Source organism: Littorina saxatilis, unplaced genomic scaffold (genome assembly GCF_037325665.1).
Source record: "Littorina saxatilis isolate snail1 unplaced genomic scaffold, US_GU_Lsax_2.0 scaffold_1320, whole genome shotgun sequence".
NCBI lineage: Eukaryota > Metazoa > Mollusca > Gastropoda > Littorinimorpha > Littorinidae > Littorina > Littorina saxatilis.
In genome coordinates, this window is record NW_027128252.1 from 6,757 (window position 1) to 16,849 (window position 10,093).

The 10,093-nt window shown below is 45.1% G+C and overlaps 2 long non-coding RNA genes across 2 annotated transcripts; one reads left to right on the top strand and one right to left on the bottom strand.

Annotated features, from left to right (window-relative positions):
* Positions 1-1,059: 1,059 nt before the first annotated feature.
* LOC138956626 (uncharacterized) lies at positions 1,060-1,522 on the top strand. Its single transcript, XR_011452727.1, has 2 exons — positions 1,060-1,232; positions 1,276-1,522. It is a non-coding gene; the product is annotated as an uncharacterized lncRNA (long non-coding RNA).
* Positions 1,515-3,346, bottom strand: LOC138956627 (uncharacterized). The gene is made up of 2 exons (XR_011452728.1): positions 3,269-3,346; positions 1,515-1,659 (listed from the first exon to the last, which is right to left on the bottom strand). It is a non-coding gene; the product is annotated as an uncharacterized lncRNA (long non-coding RNA).
* Positions 3,347-10,093: the final 6,747 nt, after the last annotated feature.

Below are 10,093 nucleotides of genomic sequence, written 5' to 3' on the forward strand. Positions count from 1 at the left end.
TGTGAGAATACTCTATGATGACCTCAAACTGTTTCCTTACACAATGCAAGTCCAGTGAACAATAAAGCCGAACGAACGGCAGTTTGTTGGGATATCAGCCAATGGAAAGGTAGAGTTGATATTCTTGTGAATTCCTGTTTGTTGTTTGGAGTTCTAGCTGAACGAGGTCACTAGCTGAGACCTTTTTTGAATTTGCTACACTCCCAGTATCACGTTTTTTTCCACCAAACGTTCAATTGTATTTCTAGAAGGTACTTTATTTTTTAAAGCCACAGATTTAATTTCAGACTAGCAATCAAAGATCCGTATTTGATGCAGCGTGGTAAACAGTCCAGACTGCTCCAAACTGGTATCATAAATTTTTCCCATGCCTGCAGTCTACGCCACCTGAAACATACTGTACAATATTGTAAATTACAAGTTTGGCAGACATTGTAAAATACGTCGTTCTTTTTGGAGAGAGAGAGAGAGAGAGAGAGAGAGAGAGAGAGAGAGAGAGAGAGAGAGAGAGAGAGAGAGAGAGAGAGAGAGAGAGAGAGAGAGAGAATTATTTTTGAATTCCTCGCAAACAGCTACAACAACAACAATAATAATATTGAAAATAGACAAACACACACACGTTCCAGTGATGATAAAAAGATCTTAAAGTTTTCATTCTGCAGAAAACTCTACAATGGCATACGATACATACATATGTGTTTCACATCTTACTTGCAAATCTCTTGCAAAAGAAATGCTCATATGCATCTTTGTTCCAGCAGTGCTTCTCTACTTTTGCAACCCAACAAATGCATTAAGATTTTCTCACGAGCAGCATAAAATCTGACACAAACAAGTGCAAAGTCATAAGGAAAAAAAAAAAAAAAAGCCTAAACAGCATGATAAACGCATAAACAGTATAAAAAGAAAAAAAAATCTTACGGTCATCTTTAAGTCTTGGCACATCACATGCCTGCGATAAGACATACACGAAAAAAACATCTTCATTATGTGAAGTTCTTAATGTCATTCATTTGGTCATTCAATGGTTCTTTGGTCCTCCCATGAACTTTAAAAACGTGCCATGAAACAGCTTGAATCCTGTACGCCAAAACAATTTAACATCGTTACTGTAAGTCATTGTAGATGTACTTGGGTTGTGAAAAAACCTAATAACATCCAAAAACAATCGAAAGCTGATGTTGTCTGTTGGGAAAGTCCCACTCACAATCAACTCATGAAACGAAACCCAGGTGTCCAGTAGACCAAGGTCATGAAATGTTTTGGCGACTTCAGGTATTAGGTCCTTCAGGATTTTCAAATTCTCCAAAAAGACTGCATCTTCAGCGTCAGTGGCGGCGTCTGCTTCTTGATCGATGATCTCAGAAACACTAGCTTCTCTTTTTTCAGTACCGTTCTCACTATCCTGATCGCAGTCAACAATTTTAATTCTGTCATTGCCTGATACATTGATCTTCTGATTGCGTTCATTCAACTCACTTGGCACTACAGAAAACTGTTTTCGAATAAAGGACTTTTTTCCTGTCTTGTGGTTTAATGAAACACAGCGGTACTGCAGTTGGTTGTTTGGATGTGTTGCAACGCAATGATTAATTACAGACTTAAAATCCTCAAACTCCTGGAAACAGTGAGCACAGCGAAAATCCATGACCAGATATGCTGAAACAAGAAAGAAAAAGATGTTATCTTTTGGGGATTTATAGAATGAACAAAGAGAGAGAGAGAGAGAGAGAGAGAGAGAGAGAGAGAGAGAGAGAGAGAGAGAGAGAGAGAGAGAGAGAGAGAGAGAGAGAGAGAGAGAGAGAGAGTTTTGAGTTGAGTCTGTCCACAATTACTGGAAAACACACAACTGCTGTGTTATGTTCTCTTGATCTTGCATAAAAGTGACAAAAAACATCCAGCTAAGTCATATTTCTGTGGAGAGCTGTTTTTCGCATCAAACTGCCACACACAGACCGACAGACACAGAGAGACCCAACTATATTATTTTGAAGTACTTGACGCGGCGCTCACCCGATCGGTGACGCGGCACACACCCATGAAAAAATAAACAAGTCGCGTAAGGCGAAAATACAACATTTAGTCAAGTAGCTGTCGAACTCACAGAATGAAACTGAACGCAATGCAACGCAGCAAGACCGTATACTCGTAGCATCGTCAGTCCACCGCTCACGGCATAGGCAGTGAAATTGACAAGAAGAGCGGGGTAGCATTTGCGCTGAGAAGGATAGCACGCTTTTCTGTACCTCTCTTTGTTTTAACTTCCTGAGCGTGTTTTTAATCCAAACATATCATATCTATATGTTTTTGGAATCAGGAACCGACAAGAAATAAGATGAAAGTGTTTTTAATTTGATTTGGAAAACTTAATTTTGATCTTAATTTTTATATATTTAATTTTCAGAGCTTGTTTTTAATCCAAATATAACATATTTATATGTTTTTGGAATCAGCAAATGATGGCAAATAAGATAAACGTAAATTTGGATCGTTTGATAAAAAACAATTTATTTTTACAATTTTCAGATTTTTAATGACCAAAGTCATTAATTAATTTTTAAGCCACCACGCTGAAATGCAATACCAAAGTCCGGGCTTCGTCGAAGATTACTTGACCAAAATTTCAACCAATTTGGTTGAAAAATGAGGGCGTGACAGTGCCGCCTCAACTTTCACGAAAAGCCGGATATGACGTCATCAAAGACATTTATCAAAAAAATTAAAAAAACGTATGGGGATATCATACCCAGGAACTCTCATGTCAAATTTCATAAAGATCGGTCCAGTAGTTTAGTCTGAATCGCTCTACACACACACACACACACACACAGAGACAGACAGACACACACACGCACATACACCACGACCCTCGTCTCGATTCCCCCCTCTACGTTAAAACATTTAGTCAAAACTTGAGTAAATGTAAAAAGGATCCGGCGCACACCCGACAAAAACTTGTATTGGGTGACTTCAGAAATACGTCTCAACAAGTGACTGAACTATCAATAAATGACCATCGAACGTTCTCCGATTGTCTGCAGCTTAGTTCGTGAGCTTGATTTTCCATGAGAATCGTGGAAAACCTAGATTTAAACAGAATACGCTTGAGAATTGTGAATAATCTTATATCTACGTCCACACATGCGTCCGAGGAACAAAATGAATCGATTCCAGGATACTATAACACCTTATGCTAAAGTGAAGACAACAGCAATGTTATGATATGTTATTTGGAAGAAGTTAGAGGCGATTTTCTGGAGATACTCACTGCGAACAGCTGATGCGTTTGACGTCATGCGGTGACGCGGCGTATTCCAGTGTCACCCGGCTTGGCAGCGTGATGTTTAGAGTTACAAACAAAGAAGTCCCTGAGTACATTCAGTCACTATTTCAAAGGGCAACCAACAGGTATGGTTCCAGTAAATTCATTCCACCTCGCCCTCGACTAGATTTGTACAAGTCTAGTCTTGCATTCTCCGGATCTTCAGTATGGAATTCGCTTCCAACTGTACTTAAACATATTCCATCAGTCAAGGCCTTTAAAAAACAAACACACAGACATTTGTTCGAAGTCTGATTCAAAGTGAAACAGTTATTGTAACATTGTGGCAATTCGTAAATTGGTTTAATCCGATATCTTAAACCACCCTAATTTAATCAATACATAAACGTTATATTATAGCTTCACATGTATATTAGCATGCGTGTATGCAATTTATGCATGGAAAAAGATACGGGATACGATTCTCTTTTTATGATTGTTGTTTTTCTACACTTGACTTGCTATTTGTTTGCTTGCTGTTGTTGTTTTTATTCAGGACCTCATGTTCTTCAAGGGCGGATCTGGGGGGAGGGGTTACACGGGTTACGTAACCCCCCCCCCCACCCCCCCAAAAAAGAGGTAATTTATTGGGCCAGGATGCACCAGATAGCTCTATTTTGCTTCTTTGGATAAAAACATTTTCCGGGGGAGGCATGCCCCCGGACCCCCCTAGAGGCTTAGGCGCCTTCGGCGCCGTCAACTTGTATCTTCGCAGTCATTTTGTAACCCCCCCCCCCCCCCTCCAAAGTGAATTGATCCGCCCTTGTTCTTATTGAACGTAACTTTGCACTAATTATTATCATTATTATTAGTGTTATTATTATCATTATTATTATTTTATTGTTATTAATCTTATTACCATGAAATCATCATCATTGCCTTCATTGCTATTATCATTGTTACTTTTGCTATCTTTATACTTCATAGTTTTTATTTAGTTAATCTATAACTTTTGATTTGCTTTTGAATGTTACTTATTACCATATGTATGTTTCGTCAAATTCGTAGTGTCCATATACTCTTTTCATGTGTTGTTTTGTTCTCGTCTTTGTTTGCAAGGACAGATTGTAAGACTAGGCAATGCCTAAAATCTCCATCCTTCTGTAATAAAGTTTAATCAATCAATCAATCAATCTCTCTCTCTCTCTCTCTCTCTCTCTCTCTCTCTCTCTCTCTCTCTCTCTCTCTCTCTCTCTCTCTCTCTCTCTCATCGTCTTCTTCTTCTTCTTCTTCTTGCGTTCGCCGTCACACCATCAGTTTAGTCTGCGAGACGAATGACGTCGTGGCTTCCAGGTCTTGTCTGCTCCCACAGAGTTTGGTGCGGAGAGGGACTGATGCTGGCCACACTTTGTCTCTGATTGGTTTGAGTTGGGGGCATGTCATTAAGACATGTTCTGGAGTCTGGTCTTCCAGACCACAGGGACAGGTTGGTGATGGGGTCAGCTTCAGCTTCCTGAACATGTGGGCGTTGAGGCGACAGTGACCAGTTCGTAGTCGCATGATCACTACTTGCTGCCATCGTTCTAGGAGATGATATGCGTCTCTCGTGGATTGTGGTCGCATTGCTGCCTTCACGAGGGTTTTCTTTTCAGCGAAGCTGACTGGGTTGTCTGGTTGTTCCTCCCTGGCTCCGAGTTTGGCGAGCTCATCAGCTGTTTCATTGCCTGGAATTCCGCAGTGTGCTGGAACCCATTGCAGGACTACTCGTCGAGTCTTGGCAAGCTCCTGGAGTTTCTCCATCAGACGAGGAAGTTTGTTTCCTGCAAGGGCTTCCAGGGCAGACAGTGCATCGGAGAGGAAAACAACTTGGGGGCATTCGCTTTCCGAGTCATGAATCATGGAGGCTGCTTGCATGATGGCCTGAACTTCTGCTGCATAGTTTGAGCAGTACTTTCCTGTTGGTATCCCTGCTGTAGAAGTGTGCCCCTCAGGAGATCTGACAAGTGCACCTGCTCCTCCATTGGCCACGGCGTTTGTTGCTGAACCGTCTGTATACGCGTGGATCCAGGCGTCTTCAGGGTACCGTTCAGCAATCATGGCGAGTGTTAGGGTGCGCCTGGCAGTGTCGTTCTGGGAATCTCTTGAGGTAACGTAGGGGACTGTGGTGGAGATGTGAAGTTTCTTGTAGTCTTCATTCCATGGCTGCGGCAGATCTGAGAAGCTGATTGGTAGTGCTGATGTAGGTACAGAGGCTTGGTGCTCTCTGGCAAGTCTCTTGCTTTCATGTAAGAAGCTGCTGCGCTTGAGGCGGTTCTTTGTCAGGTTATCCATCCTCTTCTTCATCGGATGTGCAGGCAGGCACTTGAATTTCTCTGTCTGAACCATGACCTTGGCGTCTCTTCTCTGACTGAGGGGTTGAATGGCAGCAACTTCTTCCATGGCCTTTATTGGTGTGGATCTCATCGATCCAGTAATGATCCTGAGGGCTTGGTTTTGGACCCTGTCCAGTGTCTGCTGGTGGGTCTTCGCTGCTGTAGACCAAGCTGTGGAGCCATACTCAAGATGGGGCCTGACTGCTCCCTGGTAGACTCGCTTGAGTATCTCTTCGTTTGCTCCCCAGCTGGTTCCGGCTAGCTTCCGCATGATGGCAAGCTTGCGCCTGGCCTTTGCTTCAGCATTGTGGATGTGGGGTTTCCAGGTCTGTTTCTTGTCAAAAGTGACACCAAGATATGTTGCCTCGTCATCACTTCTCAGGGGTGTGTCACCAAGCTTGATGGTTCCGGTCTTTTGTTTTGAGGATAGGGTGAAGAGTGTTGTGGAGGACTTTTCCTTGTTGATGGCAACACACCATTCATCTGCCCATGCCGCCAGCCGGTCAGCAGCCAGTTGCATCCTGTAAGTGGCAGTTGTGGCGTATTCCTCCTTGCACCACATCACCAAATCATCAGCATATAATGCAGCGTGGATACCTTTGGGAAGAATTTGTACAAGGTCGTTGATGAAGACCAAGAAGAGTGTAGGAGAGAGGACTCCTCCTTGTGGGACACCATGTCGCAGTAGTATTTTCTTGCCGACTCGACCGTTGACTGAGATTCTTGCTCTGCGGTTGTGGAGATAGGATCTGATCCATCGCAGCATGTTGCTTGCGATTCCACATCTCTGCAGTTTCACGAGGAGACCATCAGTCCAGACCTTGTCAAAGGCTTTCTGTAGATCAATCCAGGTGGCGAAGAGGACCTTCTGTTCCTGGAATGCATCTTCTATTTCTTGGGAGAGATAGGTTGCCTGGTCTTCTGTGCTGTGAAACTGTCTGAAGCCTGCCTGTTCAGGAGCCAGGATGTTCTCAGTCTCTAGATACCAAAGCAGGCGCTGGTTGACCATCCTCTCTAGGGTCTTCACAGTGCAGCTGGTCAAGCTGATTGGTCTGTAACTAGCAGGCTTCTTCTTGTCCTTTCCTTTCTTATGGATAGGAATCATGATGGCCTCTCGCCAAACTTGTGCCAGTTTGCCTGTGTCCCAGCTGAGATTGAAGACCTCCAGTAGTTTCAGGACAGCTGTGTTGCCTAGGTGCTTCAGCATCTCGTTCGTGATCCCATCTGGCCCTGGGGATTTCCTGGTTTTTAGTTTCCTCAAGGCAATTTGTAGCTCATGAAGAGTGAGGGGTTGCTTCATGGGTTCCACATCTGTGTGGTGTTGTGGTTGCTCTCTCTGTTCTCTTCTTGCTTCTCTTTGTTGGGCAGGACTGACAGGTACATTGCTCTCGTCTGCATAGTTGTCAGCAAGACGGTTAGCTGCTCGTCTCCCTGTCAGCATCTCTCCGTTCTCTTCCAGTGTCACATTCTGGCTTCTGTTTTCTTCATCATTGAGCTGTCCTACGACTCTCCACAGCTTCGTTCCGTCTCTCTCAAGATTCAGCGCAGCGGTTTTTTCTCTCCAGCTTTTGCGTCTGGCCTGGATCTTTGCCTTGAGAAATTCAGCCTTTGTCTGCTGGAGCCGTAGGTGGTTCTCATCTGATGGGCTACTTTCTGCTGCCTGTCTGGCAGATTCCACCTCATCCTGCAGTTCTTGTAGCTGGTTGGTCCAGTATGGCTTGTACTCTTTGCGAGCACCTCGTGGGATAGACTCGTGGGCTGCTTGCAGGATGCAGGCGTTCAGGTCTCTGACAACGTTACTGATGTCTCTACCTTGGACATGGAGGTCCTTGGTAAGAGTGTTTGTTCGGTGTCTGAAAAGACTCCATTTAGCCTTCTTGTAGTTCCAGCGAGGGTGGACAGGGTAGTTCATGGTGTTCCTGTTGATGGAGAGGAACACTGGCCTGTGGTCACTTCCTCCTAACTGCTCTCCCACCTCCCTGGTGACGTCTCGGTGGACATCTTCGGTGCAGAGAGCAAGATCTGGAGTGGAGGTAGTGCGCCATCGTCTGGAGTAGAAGGTTGGGGTATCATTTGGGGAGTTTATGAGGATGAGATGGTGTTCATCTTGCCAGTCTTCCACTTCTTCACCCCGGCGATCCATCTGACTGTAACCCCAACTCTGGGAGTGAGAGTTGAAATCCCCTACTGCGAGAAAGCTCGAGTCTGGGACTTCGATGGTGTCAAGGGATAGTGGACGGTCGTTGGGGCAGTAAAAGTTCAGGATCTGCAACTCTGTGTCATTCAGTTTGGCCCGAATCATCTGGTACTCTGCTCCCTCCATGTGGACGGCTGTTTCGCAGGCTTGGATGCTGTTCCTAACTAGTGTCAGGACTCCGCCTTTGCGTCTGTCAGCTCTGTCTTGTCTGAAGCACTGGTAGCCTCTGACCTTGAAGGTTTTTCCCATCTGCAGGTGGGTTTCTTGAATGCAGCAGACGTTGATGCTCCTTTCATGCAAGATATGTTCTAGCTCTGTCTTCTTGTTCATGACTCCTTCTGCATTCCAATGCATCACCATAAAAGGTTGACGCTTCTTGGATGTTGAAGTGGTTGTTGTGCTACCAGTCGCATTCCTCCTCCGTCCCCTGGCGCAGCAAGACGGACGAGAGGGACCTCCAGTAGCTGAGGTTGGGCTCCTTTGAGGCTTGGAGCCCGGCGCTGCCTCACCCCGGAGGGACCTCAGTGGGCGAGCGCCATGAGTGTCGCTTCTATCTGATGGTGTCATGGTTGGCGTTGATGCGTGGTACCATGGTTTATTAGAGTGCGCCGTGCAGCCCAGTACCTCCGTCTTCAGCACTCGAGGTTTCTGTCGGGGTTGCCTCACCCTTAGCTCATGGCCCGTACGTCCTACCCTGAGAGCACAGGGGGGAGGATTTGCCGGGATCCCACCCGGAGCTAGGGTTTTAATGCGCCCATAGTCGCATTAGATGAGTCCCGTCGAAGGGCGATGGAGCATTTCGAAGAGAGTAGCAGTGCCGCCTGCTTCCCCACTCCACCCTGGTAGGAAACACCGCCAGTTTGGTCCGCGGCCGCAAGCGGCTGGTCTTCATATCTGAAGTCCGTTCCCCTATCCGCCACCCGGGGACGCGCTGGGTTGGGGGTGGTCGCCCCACTGAAAGTCCCACACTGGGTTAAAGAAGTTCAGCCTTTCCCAGACTCTCTGTCGATTTTGAAGATTTCGCTCGGGACGAGTTCTGTTGCCGGGAAGCAAGCGGTTATAACGGGCGTCAACAGATCCAATGCAGGATTATTAGTTATCGTTAGTTTTGGCTGTGATCTCAACATTTATCAGTCTGAATGTTGAGAAAGGTGAAATCATATCAGATCGAGGCGTGAGCCGAGATCTGATATGATTCAGCATTTCGAGACAGTCAGACTGATCAATCAATCAATCAATTATGCCGTAGCTTATTATCCACATTACCAAATGATGAGTTAGTATACAATTCCCAGCAGCTAACAGAAAACACAAGTGTTATTCCGATAACGTACCAGCATTTGGAATATATACGTAGCAGACTACACTGAAATACGACTGCATCAGTTCAGTAAATCAATGGTTTCCAAATTATTATTTCAAGGCAAGAACAATCGGAATCGAAAACGTGTAAGTGATCACGCCATTGGCTTTTCACTGTGTGGCATAAATTTGGTTTTATGTGACAGTGATCGACATCAAAGGTAACGACATATCGATTGCAGCATTGGCACCAGAGGTTGAATAGCCAGGGAACAAAGCCCCCTCCCCCCCCCCGCCCCATACTTCCTCATCACTTCCTGGTTACGGTGGGTTGCTAAAAGCAGTGAATATAATGTATACATATTAGCAGTCAGGGCTCGCCCGGGGATATAGCATAATTATCAAAGACCCACGAATAAAAGAAAAATATGACAGAAAAACTGTAAATCATTTTTTTTGCGGAAACGAGTTACCTCTCTTGCAAATGTGTTCATTGAAAACTTTAGGACATTTAAAATACTTTGTGATCTTATAAGCATTGTAGACATTTGCTCCCCACTCAGACTGTCACCATCAATTCAATTCATGCAAACATTGCTTTTATGGAATAAATTACCTCCCCTTTTGGGTGGCCGAGTGGTAACGCACTTGCGCTCGGAAGCGAGAGGTTGCGAGTTCGACCCTGGGTCAGGGCGTTAGCAATTTTCTCCCCCCTTTCCTAACCTAGGTGGTGGGTTCAAGTGCTAGTCTTTTGGATGAGACAAAAAACCGAGGTCCCTTCGTGTACACTACATTGGGGTGTGCACGTTAAAGATCCCACGATTGACAAAAGGGTCTTTCCTGGCAAAATTGTATGGGCATAGATAAAAATGTCCACCAAAATACCCGTGTGACTTGGAACAATAGGCCGTGAAAAGTAGGATATGCGCCGAAATGGCTGCGATCTGCTGGCCGAAGTGA